This window comes from Equus przewalskii, chromosome 11 (genome assembly GCF_037783145.1).
Source record: "Equus przewalskii isolate Varuska chromosome 11, EquPr2, whole genome shotgun sequence".
Classification (NCBI taxonomy): domain Eukaryota; kingdom Metazoa; phylum Chordata; class Mammalia; order Perissodactyla; family Equidae; genus Equus; species Equus przewalskii.
Window position 1 is genome coordinate 1,544,031 of NC_091841.1, and position 9,909 is coordinate 1,553,939.

The 9,909-nt window shown below is 41.3% G+C and overlaps 1 long non-coding RNA gene across 1 annotated transcript; it reads right to left on the reverse strand.

Annotated features, from left to right (window-relative positions):
* Positions 1-1,028: 1,028 nt before the first annotated feature.
* LOC139074306 (uncharacterized) lies at positions 1,029-9,568 on the reverse strand. Its single transcript, XR_011523808.1, has 3 exons — positions 9,324-9,568; positions 2,533-2,691; positions 1,029-1,265 (listed from the first exon to the last, which is right to left on the reverse strand). It is a non-coding gene; the product is annotated as an uncharacterized lncRNA (long non-coding RNA).
* Between the last annotated feature and the right edge of the window lie 341 nt (positions 9,569-9,909).

The following is a 9,909-nucleotide window of genomic DNA, read 5'->3' on the forward strand; positions in this document are numbered from 1 at the left end:
TCCACCACCAATCCCAGGAAAGTAGACACCTTATGAACTGAAAGAAATGAAATCCAAAATGAGGTGGTATGTGCTGTATGAATTCAGAGAAGGGAGAGTCAGTAAGGGCTAGGGTGGTCAAAAAAATGTTTCATGGAGAAGAAAGGACTCCAATGTTTTATAGAAAATAATGCACCATGAGCACAGGGAAGAAGATCTGGTTGAGAAAAGCATGCTTAGAGGATGTAAGGGTGGATACAGCAAGGAATAAGCTTGAAGCCAAGCTGGGGAAGGAATGACTATTCAACTAATGATTTTACTTTATTTTTTCCTTTTTATAATTGAGGTAGCATTGGTTTATAACATATAAATTTCATGTGTATATCATTTTATTCCAACTTATGTATGGACTACCTGTGTTCACTACCAAAAGTCTAGTTTCCATTTGTCACTGTACCAATGTCCCCTTTACCCCTTTTGCCCTCCCCCGACCTGTGTTCCCCTCTGATAACCACCAATCTGTTCTCCATATCTATGTGTTTGTTTTGTTGTTGTTGTTTTGCTTTGTTTTTTAATCTTCCACACATGAGTGAAGTCATACAGTAATCGTCTTTCTCTGTCTGACTTATTTCACTTAGCATAATACCCTCAAGGTCCATCCACATTGTCACAAATGGCAAGATTTCATCTTTATGGCAGAGTAGTATTCCACTATATACATATCACATTTTCTTTATCCATTCATCCATCAATGGGCCCTTAGGTTGTTTCCAAGTCTTGGCTATAATAATGCTACAATGTAAATAATGCTACAACGAAGATAGGCGTACATATATCTTTTCAAATTAGTGTTTTTGTGTTCTTTAGATAAATACCCAGAAGTGGAATAGCTGTATCATATGGTCAACTAATGCTTTTTGATTTCCATTAATTCATTCACTCATTCATCAAGTATTGATTGAGCATTGTTGCCTTGATGATACAATTGTAAGCAAGGCATGGTCCATTTCTTTTAATAGTCTTGTGGAAATAAACAATGACCAACTGAATGAGACAAGTAAAGTCTGTTTATTCTGAGCTTGCTATAGCAAGGGTGTCAGCTGTACTTTGGCAGAGAGTCAAAGGCAGGCAGAGGAGTAGGAGAGCTTTATGGTGAACAGAAGAGAAGGCTTCAGGCATGCCCTGATTGGAGGCGGTGGGCATGGGGACGCTGTAGGCACACAAACTAGAAGCCCGGCATCCTATGTGATTGGGCAAGGTGCATATTTGGCTTTCTCTGGTTGGTCCTAAATTGGAAGCAGAGACAAAAATTAGGGAAGCTGTCAGTTATTAATCAAATCTTGGCCATTTGGGGCCAAATGTTACAGAAGTTGTTGTTTAGCTTCCTGGACTGTGATTGGAGACAGCAGCCTGGCTTTCTGCAACCTGACTGGCAGCAGGTCTGCTTCCTGGGTTCTTTGTCATAGATGAGGTAGTTGGTGTACGGGGCAGGCTGCTGCAGGTTGTGAGTCTAAGTTCTATTTTTATATATGGTCTGGCTATTGTCTGTATATTCAGTCTCTCAGTCTAGTGGAGAAATAGACTAAAAAAGAATGTGGGGACAGGAGCAAAACAAAAGAGATTAGAATGTTATAAGGACAAGGAGAGTGGGGTTGGGAAAGCCAACTTTGGATAAAGTAGTGAGGGAAGCTATCTCTGAGGAGATGACAACTATGCAAAGACCTTAAAGATGAGAAAGGGCCAGCCATTTGAGGAGTAGATGAAAGAGCATTCCAGACAAAGGGGCAGAGAAAATATTCTGAGCCAGAAACAGCGTGTGGTGTTCAAACAAATGAAAGGAGATCAGTGCAGCTAGACAGGAGTAAGAAAGGGGAGAGGGCATGAGATGAGGTTTGAGAAGTAGGCAAGATTCAGGTTGGATGGAACTTTGTATGCCGTGGTAGAGAATAGATCCATGGGTGCAGCGAGCTTAGGCAGAGAGAAAATTAAGGAAGTTGTTGCAGTAGCCCAATGGAAAGATGGCAGTGGAGGTCTGGATTAAGGTAATGGGAAATAGAGATGAAAGAAGTGGTCAGGTCCTTGAGACATCTTGAAGAAAGGACAAAGAGGACTTGCTGATGGCCTGAATATGGAGGCAATGGGGGATGGGGATAAAGGGAGGAAATAGAGAGAGTTCCAATGATTGTGGCATTTACTGAGATGAGGATACTGGATAGAGAGGAAAATGGATTTTTTGGAGGGAGGAGAGAGAAATTAAGTTTAATTTAGATATTGAGAAAGGCATTAGTGTAATAAAAGCCATCTAGAGACAGGAAGGAGGATGGATTCAAAAGCCAGAGACCTCTTGGCTGAGTTTATATTGACAGTCCACACCTCATTCAGCTGAACAAACAGACACCCAAATAAAGAACAGGCAGGAAAGACAAGAGCTACAGAACGGAGGCTGGAGACAAACTCCAGCTAAGAACATGTAGCCCCAAAGGTACTTGTCAGTTCTCTTAAAAACAAATCAACAAAAAAATGGAATTGCTCGACATCGTGTGGCCCAATTACCTAGTCTTTTGGCTGCACTTGAAGTATCTCTTGGTGACACTATCATATGCAAGGCGTGGTCCATTCCTCCTATGGTCTACAGAGAAGAAGAGAAGTGGCCAGGTTCAGGTGAGCTAGCAGTCGTTAAGAGTGAACACTCTCAGCTCTTGATCTTGGTTTCTACTTCATGGAGAAAACAAAAGCAATCAAAAGAAAATTTCCAGATTCACAGCACAATATCTACCCACTGCTGGCATGTAGATGCATACAATGTGCCCTCCATCCTGTTATGATTGGAAAATTGTCCATGCTCCAATCTGAACCAAGACTTCCACCTGTGCTCCAGATCCCATCCTTTCTCATTGATTCAGGGACATGGTTCTAGCAATTCTCTTCCTTCATTATTGGATGATTCCCATCAACAAACTCACTGGTCTTGCTTCTGTCATCAAAAAATAATTGCAAAAAAATTTTGCCTCTTTGTTTCACTTTGGCTTTACTTCCCCTGCCAGCAAATGTCCCATTTCACAGCTCTCATTTTCAGCAAAACTCCTTGAGAGAGTAATCTCTTTTTGATGTCTAGAATTTCTCTCGTACCATTCTCTTTATTTTTCCTTTGCTCAGGTGTATTAAGATATAATTTACATGCTGTAAAAGTCACCCTTTTTAAGTGTACATTTCCATGAGTTTTGACAAATGTATGTAGTCATGTAGCCACCACCACAATCAAAATATGTAACATATCTATTGCCTCAAAAAGTTCCTTTAGAATAGAATAAAAGTAAAAAGATTAAAAAATCTATGTCATGCAAGTAGTGACCAAAATATAGCTGGAGTGGCTATACTAATATCAGACAAAATAGACATTGACAAAAATTGTTACTAGAGACAAAAAGGACATTTAAAAATAATAAAATTGTCAATCCGTCAAGAAGACTAACAATTATAAACTTGTATCCACCTAACAACAGTATCCCAAAATACGTGAAGCAAAAATGGTCAGAACTGAAAGGAGAGAGAGACAATTCAACAACAATAATTGAAAACTCCAAAGCCCCACTTCAGTAATAAATAGAACAACTAGGCAGAAGATTAATGAAGAAATAGAAGGCTTGAACAACCCTAAAACCAACTGGACCTGACAGGCACCCCTAGAACCCTCCGCCAACAGCAGCAGAGCACACACACGCCTCGAGCGCACACGGAACGTTCTCCAGGATGGGCCAGACCTGAAGCCATAAAATGAGTCTCAATAAATTTAAAAGAAGTGAAGTCACATAACGTATATTCTCTGACCACACTGCAAGTAAATTAGAAATAAACAACAGGAGAAAATTGGGCAAATTCACAAATATGGAGAAATAAAGCAACATTTTATTAAATAGCCAATGGATCAAAGAAGCAATTACAGAAGAAATTATAAAATGTTTTCAAATGATGGAAATGAAATACAACATAACAAAACGTGATATACAGCCAAAGAAATTCTTAGAGGAAAATTTATAGCTGCAAATATCTATATCAAAAAAAAGAAAAATCTCAAGTTAATAAACAAATTTTCTACCTGAAAAAAACTAGGAAAAGTAGAGAAAACTAAACTCAAACAAGCAGAAGAAAAGAAATAATAAAGACTAGAGTGTAAATAAATCAAATAGAGAAGGGAAAGCAATAGAGAAAATAGACAAAATCAAAAGCTGTTTCTTTGAAAAGATCAAGAAAATTGGCAAACCTCCTGGGCCAGCTCCGTGGCCTAGTGGTTAAGTCCAGCACTCTCTGTGGTGCTGGCCTGGGTTCGGTTCCTGGGCATGGGTCTACACCACTCATCTATCAGTGACCATGCTGTGACATTGGCTCACATACAAAATATAGGAATATTGGCAACAGATATTGTCTTAGGGTGAATCTTCCTCAGGGAAAAAAAATTGACAAACCTCTAGCTACTCTAACCGAAAAAAAAAAGAGAGAGAGAAAAGACTCAAATTACTAAAATCATCAATGAAAGAGGAGGCTCTACTACTGACCTTATAGGAAAAAAAGGGGGGGAGGGATTATAAGAGATTACCGTAAACAACTGTATGCCATCAAATTAGATCACTTTAGATAAAATGGACAAATTCCTAGAAAGACACAAACTAATGAAACTGAGCCAAGAAGAAATAGATAGTTTGAAAAATTCTATTCACTTGGCTTCACAGATGAATTCTACCAAACATTTAAACTCTTCTGAGACAGAAGAGGAGGGAACGCTTCCAATTCGTTCCATGAGGACAGTGTCATCCTGATAACAAAACCAGACAAAAACGTCAAAAGAGAAGACCTTCACACAAAAATGCCCAACTAAATATCAGCAAACCGAATCTAGCAACATGTAAAATCATACTCAAGTGGTATTTGTCCCAGGACCACAGGTTAGCTTAACATCTAAATATCAATCATTGCATTAATAGAATAAAGGACAAAAACCATCGTACCATCTCAACAGATACAGAAAAGGCATTTGACAATATCCAACACCTCTTCATGATAAAAACTCTCAACAAACTTGGGAATTTCCTCAACTAGTGAAGAATATCTATGAAAAACCTACAGATAACATCATATTTAATGAAGAATGACTGACTGCTTATCTCCCTAAGATCAGAAACAAGACAAGGATGTCCACTTTTGTGACTTCCATTCAGCATTGCACTGGAGTTCCAGCCAGGGCATTAGCCAAAAGAAAAAGAAGTAAAAGTCCTCCATATTGGAAAGGAAGAAGTAAAAATCTCTCTATTTGCAGATGACATGATCCCATACATAGAAAATCCTAAGGATTAATAAACAGGTTCAGCATTGTGTCAGGATATAGAAGATCAATATACAAAATTCAATTATATTTTTATATGCTAGCAATGAACAATCAAAAATGAAATTATGAAAACAATTGCACTTATAATAGTATCAAAAAGAAGAAAATACCTAGGAATAAATTTAACCAAAAACGTGCAAGATTTGTATGCTGAAACTACAAAACCTTGTTGAAATAAATTTAAAAAGATGGAAAGACATCCCATATTCATGGATTCTAAAATCTGATATTTCCAAGATGGCAATACTCCCCAAATTGATCTACAGGTTCAATGCAATCCCTATCAAAATTCCAGCTGTCTTTTTTGTAGAAATGGACAAGCTGATTTTAAAATTCATATAGAGGCACGAGAGATCCAGAATAGCCAGGACAATCTTGAAAAGGAAGGATAAAGCTGAAGAACTCACACTGTCCAATTTCCAAACTTACTACAAAGCTACAGTAACCAAGACAGTGTGGTACCGGCATGAGGATAGACATATAAACCAACGGAATAGAATTAATAGTCCAGAAATAGAACTTAACATTTACGTCAATTGATTTTCAGCAAGGGTGACAAGACAAATCAATGAAGAAAGATAGTGTTTTCAACAAATAGTCCTTTTCAACTGGATACTCACTTGCAAAAAATTGAAAATTCAATGGTCCATTTGAGGGTATTACGCTAAGCAAAATAAGTCAGAGGGAGAAAGTCAAATACCGTATGATCTCACTCATAAATAGAAGATAAAAGCAACAACAGACACAGATACAGAGATTGGACTGGTGGTTACCAGAGGAGAAGTGGGAGGGAGGAGTGCAAAAGCGGTGACTGGGCACACGTATATGGTGATGGATGGTAATTAGTTTTTGGGTGGTGAATATGATGTAACCTACACAGAAATCAAAATATGATGATGCATGCCTGAAGTTTATATAATGTTATAAACCAATCTTACCTCAATAAAAAAAAGGGAAAAGAAAATTCGATGGTCCATATGGATTCCGACCTCACATCATACACAAAGATCAACTCAAAGTGGATTGTAGCCCTATATATAAGAGGTCTAAACTATAGCCATCTAAAACTATAGAACTCCTAGATAGAATATAGGAGTAAATCTTTATGACCTTGGGTTAGGTGATAGTTTCTTAGAGATAACACCAGAAGCACAAGCAAGAAAAGAAAAAAATAAATAAATTGGATTTCATCAAAATTAAAAACTTTTTGCGCTTCACAGGACACTGCCAAGAAAGTGAAAGGACGACCTATAGAAGAAGAGAAAATATTTGCAAATCATGTAGCTGACAAGGGACATGTATCTGAATGTATAGAGAAGCCTTATATTCAACGATAAAAAAAAACCCAATTAAAAATGGGCAGAGTCTGAATAGATGTTTCTCCAAAGAAGATATACAAATGGCCAATAAGCCCATGAAAAGATCTTCAACATCATTAGTCATTAGAGAAGTTCAAATAAAAACTGCAATGAGATACCACTCACATCTACTAGGATAGCTGTAATCAAAAAGACAAATAGTGGGGCTGGCCCTGTGGTGCAGTGGTTAAGTTCACATGCTCAGCTCCAGTGGTCTGGGCTCATGGGTTCAGATCCCAGGCACAGACCTACGTACCACCCACTGAACTATGCTGTCGTGACATCCCACATACAAAATAGAGGAAGACTGGTACAGATGTTAGCTCAGGGTGAATCTTCCTCAAGCAAAAAGAGGAAGATTGGCAACAGATGTTAGCTCAGGGCCAATCTTCCTTACCAAAAAAAAAAAAAAAGACAAATAGCAAAAAGTGTTCATGAGGGTGTAGAGAAATTGGAACCCTCATACATTGCTGGTGGGAATGTAAAACGATACAGCCACTGTGGAAAATAGTTTGGCAGTTCTTTAATAAATTAAACATACAGTTACCATATGACTCTAGCACATGACACTCCTGGGTATATACCCAAGAGAACTCAAAACGCATGTCCATACAAAAACTTTGGCATTTTTTATAGCCAAAAGTGGAAACAACCCAAATGTCTGTCACCTGATAGATGGATAAACAAAATATGGCATATCCGTACAATGAAATAGGATTTGAAAATAAAAAGAAGGGAAGTATTGATAAATGCTACAACTTGGATGACCCTTGAAAACATTCTGTTAAGTGAAAGAAGCCGGTCATAAAAGACCATGTAGTCCTGCTCACATGAAACATCCAGAACAGGTAAACGTAGAGGCAGAAAGTAGACGAGCAGTTGCTAGGGCCTGGGAGGGGCGGGGTGGGCAGGAGCGGAGAGTGACCGCTAACGGGCACAGGTTTCTTTTTGATGGAAATGGTCTAAAATTAAAGCACGGTGATCGTTTCACTACTCTGTGAATCTACTAAAACCACTGAACTTTACACCTCAGAGGGCTAAGTTGTACAACCCATGAAGTACGTCTCAATAAAGCATTTTTAAAAAAATCTTTGCAGTCATTCTCGACTCCTTTCTTTCGCACTCCACGCCCGATGTATTTAGGGAAATCCTGTTGTCTAATGTATCTTCAAAATATAACCTGAATCCAGCTGGCTCTTGCCTCTGCCGCCTCTCCCACCCTGCTCCAAGCCACGTCATCTCTCATGAACTTCTGCAGTAGCCCCAAAGAGGTCTGCTTGTCACCCTACAGTCTCAACACAATAGGAGCAGGATCCTTTTAAAATCTAAGTCAGATCACGTCACTCCTCTGCTCAAAGCCATGCAATGATTAACAAAATCCAGCATGGGAAAAACCATAGGCCAAATTGACCAAGTACTTCAACAGATGAAGAAAGGGGAAGAAAGGGATGGAGGAGGACCTGTGGGCTAAAGCCGACTTAAAAGACATATTGGGGCCGGCCCAGTGGCATAGTGGTTAAGTTCACATGCTCCACTTCAGTGGCCCTGGGTTCACAGGTTCAGATCCCAGCAGGGACCTACACACCACTCATCAACCGTGCTGTGGTGGTGACCCACATACAAAATAGAGGAAGAATGGCACTGATGATAGCTCAGGGCTAATCTTCCTCAAGCAAAAAAAAAAGAGGAAGATTGGCAACGGATGTTAGCTCAGGGCCAAACCTCCTCACCAGAAAAAAAAAAAAGATGTATTAAGATTAAACTATAGTGACTAGAGATGAGATGCAAACTTGGGTGAAAAATAGAGAGAAACCAAACAAGTGATTAAGAGACAAGTCAGGATGGTGGTCACATTTGGGCAGAGGTGGGGGTCTCTGAGTGGGACAGAGCCCACAGAGGGGCTCTGAGGAAACTGGCAAATTTACTTCTTGGCCTGGAAGGTGATTAACCGAGGACAGGCTTCGTAAGAGCTCACTTAGCTCTACATTTGTTTTGTGTGGCTTTCTGTACCTGTATCTTTTATTTTACAATAAAAAGGCGAAAAACACAAACTCTGCGATGCTTCGCCATATGCCTCGATGAAAAGCCAAAGTCAGAACAGCTGGCGGGGCCTTCAGGATGGGACCAGGGCTGCCTCTCCACCCTCCCCTCTTCTTTGCGCCTTCCGCAGCTCTCCCTCCTGGCTGGGGTCTCAGGTCCTCAGTGAGGGGCACACCGATCGCTCTATTTCCCACAGCGTCTGCCACCTCCCTGAGAGTGCTGAGCCCGGACCCTTTAGATTTCCCGTTTTCCACAATCGATAGCACCTTCTGTTAGAAGACAGACATCACTTGTTCCTCGTGCCTACCTTTGTGGTCTGTCACCCCACTGCGGTGTCAGCTCCGGGAGAGCAGGGGCTCCGCCTGTTTCATTCCCGGGTGCATCCTACACCACAAGGCAAGGGGAAGGGGACGGCCGAGCCTCCTCATGGGGAAGGGTCGCCAGCCAATCTCAGATTGAGGTTATTACCAACGCAGACAGGGCAAAGGGGGATAAGCCGAGGGTACCCCCTCCCAGTGCGCCGTGTCCCCGACACCAAAAAGGACAGCCCCGAAACCTGATGCAACCTGGTGGCTACACCGTGAGTCGTGGGATGCTCCGTTGCTGCAGAGTCGATTCCAGACGTCAGCCGAGTGGTTTAATATTCTGCAGCTCTGTCCTGAGGAGGGCACGGCAGAAAGTCCCCCACCTCATCAGGACCCAGCAGGCGATGAGAAGTGGTTTCCCGATAGCCTCCCAGGGGGAGAGAACTTGGGGGAGACGGCCTCGGAGCCCATGGTCGCAAGCGTCACATGCTCCTGCGTTCCGGGAGGACCACAAGGCATTCCGCCAAGACTCAGATAGGCGACAGCTTGAGCCGCCGCCTGGTGGCCTGTGTGGATGCGGGCAAAGCTGTCAGGGCGCCAGGGCAGAGCTGTTCTCCCGCAAGTAGACATGCCCTTACTATTCACGTATGAATACATGATGACCAAAGCCCGCCCACCAGATCGACCTACAGGAGAGAGGACAGGAGATAGAAGCACGTTTTCTGGAAACACACTGTGGTTGAGAGTGAGGAGCATGCGCTCTGGACGTAGACTGTTCAGGGTTGTAAATACAGCTTGACTGCAGAGCAGCCGGACAAGCGATTGCTCTAATCTTTACTAACTTCAT